The sequence below is a fragment of the Canis aureus genome, chromosome 21 (genome assembly GCF_053574225.1).
Source record: "Canis aureus isolate CA01 chromosome 21, VMU_Caureus_v.1.0, whole genome shotgun sequence".
Taxonomy (NCBI): domain Eukaryota; kingdom Metazoa; phylum Chordata; class Mammalia; order Carnivora; family Canidae; genus Canis; species Canis aureus.
This window is the reverse complement of record NC_135631.1, coordinates 51974076-51979000: the sequence shown is the minus strand read 5'-3', so window position 1 is coordinate 51979000 and position 4925 is coordinate 51974076. Positions and strand designations below refer to the sequence as shown.

General features: G+C 33.9%; 1 long non-coding RNA gene across 1 annotated transcript in view; it reads right to left on the bottom strand.

Moving 5' to 3' along the window:
* Positions 1–640: 640 nt before the first annotated feature.
* The window catches only part of LOC144293081 (uncharacterized), a 71459-nt gene continuing 67174 nt past the window's right edge, over positions 641–4925 (bottom strand). The window contains exon 3 of the long non-coding RNA XR_013360583.1: positions 641–1518. This is a non-coding gene — a long non-coding RNA (uncharacterized LOC144293081). The remainder of the gene's footprint in view (positions 1519–4925) is intronic.

The following is a 4925-nucleotide window of genomic DNA, read 5'->3' as shown; positions in this document are numbered from 1 at the left end:
CTCTGTTCCTTTATTAATATAATCTAATCACACATTAGAAAATATCCTTATTAGATTTTATAGTAATAAGTCAACATCAGTTATTACTATAGCTTTCTCAGATTGTTTATATATGCATCCATTGTTCATTTACTCTTTAAAATGTGTTTACCCTCATTCATTTGAAATGGAATTACTCTGGGCTCGGATATGTTTATTGACCTATTCAACCTTGCCAATTCTATGAAAATGTAAATGTCTTCCTGATTATGAGAATTGTGTTCTATTCTCTTGCTATTTTCACTGCAGATTCATTTAAAAATATTTTTTGTGATTAGTGTGTGTCTCAAAAATGTGGCACATTTTAAAATACTTTTGTAGAGTTTTTCCTCATTTGTAAATATTAAGAATTATCCTAAGAGTTTGGAAGATAGACTATGAGAACTCGGGCTGTCAGCGAAAATTTCATTTTGTGGCTGTCTTTTGTTCAGTTTAGCTTTTATATATGAACAATTTTATATATGAACAATATATATATTCCAAGGATAAAGCATTATCGCTTTTTTCCATAGACTAGACAATGTTTGTAAAAAATGGAAAAAAAAAAGAAAATTTTTTGATAGTTGCTTTCTCAGAGTCCAGTTTTACAAATTCCCAAAGCAAGTGTTGCTCAAAATGATATTCCAAGAACTAAGTAAATAGCTCTAAAAAAAAGTCTGTTTTCAGAAGTTTGTGAAATGTTGCTGTTAATTCCAAGCGTTCTCCAGTAAAGGCCTCTGCTTAACGTTGTTTAGCATTTCCTGCTTAAAACTGTGTGAGCAGAGTGCTTTCCTGCAAAACACCACTACTTAGATGCTTTATTTATTTATTTGAAATATACTTACAGTTATTATGTACACATTGTCTACCAGTGCTCTGGAAAATCAAAAGCAAACTGAAAATGAGTTTCATCTCTCAACCATACAGGACTTTCATTTCCTTCTTTCTCTCTTTGTCTTCAAATACAGACTTTTATTTATGTCAGTGTGGTATTTCATAGGAGAGCTAATAATAAAAGCAATAATAAACATACATATAGAAAATGGAATGCTTCCCAAATATTTGACCTTAAAAATTAGTTCAAAATATTTAACGTTTTAAAATTTTAATTATTGTAAGTTTAAAGTTAATCTTAGGATTTTCATCAATGAAGAAGTTGTCTTTCCTCAACTCTTATATTAAAAGAAAAAAACGACATTTTGTTTAGCTGATCATGAGGTTCAGTTTTATAATGGTAATGTTACTTTTCCAAGGGCTGTATATATTTCCTTCAGCTTCTGTGAAATCAAATATTGGCTAAGAGTTGAAGGGATTCTTTTCCTTGGCTTCCAGAAATCAGATTTTCCTCTTCTGCATTGCAAGAGAAAAAATATTGAAATATTCAAAGATTCTCCATGCTTCAAAGCTTTGAAAGGGTGAGATATTCCAAGCTGGTAGCTGTAAATTACCATATCAAAAATATTCAAAAACAAATTGTAGAGTCACTTTCTTCTTTCTTGCCTAAAGATAAAGAAGGAATTTTAAAGTAAAACTTAGATATTGTGATTTTTTATCCATTATTATTGATATTTCCCATTATGACCCAACTTTAGCCAGAGTTTCAAGAAAATAAATGAAAGAAAAAGAAATAATAATAGTGGAAGGATGGATATAGATTTCATAGTTAGAAACTCCTCTATGCAACAATGTGCCTTTTCTTCCTTATAACTAGATTGGGTGTCATAAGCTTCTTTTCTTTCTTACTTTTCTTTTTCTATTCTTTCTGAGTATCAAAATTGTGCTTGGTCTTCTCTAAGGATAGTCACTCAAATTCTGAGAATGCTCAGCTCTTCTAATCATCTGAGGGTATTCTTCCCATCTTTCATCTCTCTGGTGTTTAGCCACACATCACTTGACTACTTTTGGGAAGTCTCATCACTGCCTATTTAAGAGGTTTTAATCCTCTGCTACCTTACTTCTCTGTATGGAAGCTATCCTGTATGGTCCTTACATGTATCACCCGTATCTATTGAGAGATACTTCAGGCATTGGAATAATGCATAATATCCCTCCTGGTTCAATGTCCCTTTGTCCAGGACAACAGACCATGTAAACAGTTCTGCCTCTGCTAATCTCTGAGCTGAAGTCAAGGGAGGGGATCTTCCAGTACCTTCTTGTATGAACTCATGACCACAAGTAATGAATGCCTCATAGGATAAGCCCTTTGGGGGAACTGCAAGTTAAAACAAGGAGATACCTTGTTTATCACTACACATGTATCAAGATTGTCAAAATCCCAAGCACTGATAACACTCAATGCTGCCAAGGATGTGGAACAATAGGAACTCTACTTCACTGCTGGTGGGAAAGCAAAATGTAGACACTTTGGAAGATCTAGATCACCATTTCTGCAATGTGTCTACACTGTTGTGAATAGGAGGGACATCTCTTTTTGAATTTCCATCTCCTGGGCCAAACCAATAAGTAAAACCTTCTCACACATTCCCAAACCCAAACACAGAGTGAGCTCTATGGCATGTATTTCCCTAGGAAGGACAAATGCCCAAGATTTCACTTTGTATGTACTTTTAGCTGCTTTTACATGCTCTCCTTGGTCTCTTCCCTAGCAGATACACTCATTTAGTTTAAAATTTTTGAAAGACAGTAATTATCTTTTATCATATGGTATCACAACTAGTCCTTAAGTTATTTTATTACACTAATATAGCCAAAGATTTAAGCCTCAAATATTCACATGCATTGCCTTTGTTTCCTGGGCACATTCTGTTATTTCCTATTGTGAGGTAAATGGTGACCCAGGGTTCCATGACCCAAGCTGGGTCCACATGGGTGAAACAGTGCAGGTAGAAGGAAATAAAGTGCTTACCCACAAAATACAGCTTGGTCATCTACCTTCATTAGAATTTGATATTATGGAATTCTGTATTTTATTCTCGATTCTTCTATCTTCTAATGACATTTGGGATTTATATGATATCAGCTTTAGATTTATTATGTATAATAGTAAGATTGTTCTTATGTACTAAGTATTTCCTCTTCTTCATGTCATTTAATACTGTCAAAACCACATGATGGCTGCAATTGTCCTTATTTTGTAGGATTTACAAAATAATTCATATTAAGTGCTTTTGTTGCCACATACATAATAAAAGGGATAGATGTTAACGATTCAAAGATAGTGAGAAATAAAACTTGACTGGAGGTCAACCTCTTAAAGCACATTTATTTGGACAATGTTTATTTGCCTTGATAAATTCTAAGAGGATGATCTCTATTAAATTTATTTCTGAGTATCACTCTATAAATGAGCTATAACTTGCTCTTTCTTTTTTATTCTGTCTTCGTTCCTTCTTTTAGGTGGTTGCAATTAAGAATTCATTAGTACAGAATTATATAATATACAGAATAGAAGGTAAATTCTTTAGGATTTCTCATTATTGGATTTCTTTTTTTTTTCATCATTGGATTTTTGCAGTTTATTTTGGGAAACTTATATTTCCTAAGACCTCTTGGTGCAAAAGAAACTTATTTCTATATTTTCAACATATCTTCTCAAGCCTGAAGCCATAGACATTTGATGATCTATACCAGCATTCCCTTATTCACCTGTGTTAAGACTAATATAAATATTTAAGGTAGGCCCACATACAATATTCTAAAACCAGATGCAGATTTTTCTAGCGAATGAACCATTAACAGTGCCATGGTCAAGTTATGGAAGAACTGAGTAGGATATTGGAGTAGAGAACAGAGAAGCTACCTTCTAACTGAATGTATCCAAAATGTCATGAGAGCTGAAGGAGATGTAGTATCTGTAATTATGCATTAAATCAATGCCATATGGTGTGTCGGAAAACTGGAATATTCAGTGGAAACCAAAGAGGTCTGAAAGAAGTGACACTATCATTTGTGTGTTTAGAAGGAGTTTCCATGCTTCTCTCAAGGGTTCCTTCCTGATTACTGAAACAGCCAGTACAATGTGTAGAAGAGGTTAAGGAAATCCAGTTTAGGAAAGGGAGGAATCTGACAGAACCTTCACTTTTTGCTTTTTTTTTTTCTTCTTTTGGTGGGGAGGGGCAGAAGGAGAGGGTAAGAGAATCCCATGAAGGCTCTACATGGGGCTCAATCCCACAACTCTGAGATTATAACCAGAACCAAAATCAAGAATCCAATGCTTAAACCAACTGAGCCACCCAGGTGGCCCCTCCTTTTTGGATTTTGTGAACGAATGAGCTTGAGGAAATAAGAATATAAGAGAAAGTTACAGTTTTTGATATTTCAAGTCTTTTTATTGCTATGTTTTTAGTCTCTCTGCTTCCTCTTAGAGACGATGCACTTGCAAACCTCATTGAGCAGCTGCATTTTGCCAGCTACCACCATCTATAGATGGAAAAAAGTAATTTCTTATTATCCTGGCATGATAATGTTGAAAGGTTTGCATGGAAATAAAGTTAATTAGGCTGAGCCCCCTGTGCAGGTGCCTTGTAATGATTTCATTAGAGTCCATACAAAAAAATCCAGCAAGTAATATTTCCAATATGAATTCCCAGTGCAGTGTCTTGAAAACTGACAGCACTAAGAGAAAAATATCAGCATATCATCCCAGTTTCAAAGTTTGGCTGAACTGGAGACATGGTTTTACTTTTCTTCTCTTTTCTCACACATGAACATAGACTTAATATTCCTGGCATCAACACAAACTCATAAAAGATAGTTGGGCAGCTAGTGATATTTCTAAATGTTTCAGTATGCACATGATATGCCCATATAAAGATTATATTCTATTTTTCAGATTCAAGATGTGAACTTTTTTTTTGGATTCTGATTTACTGGGAGACAATACTATTTGCTTATCAGTTGCATAAGGATAACATCAAATAATAACACCATTTTTATTATTTTTAGTT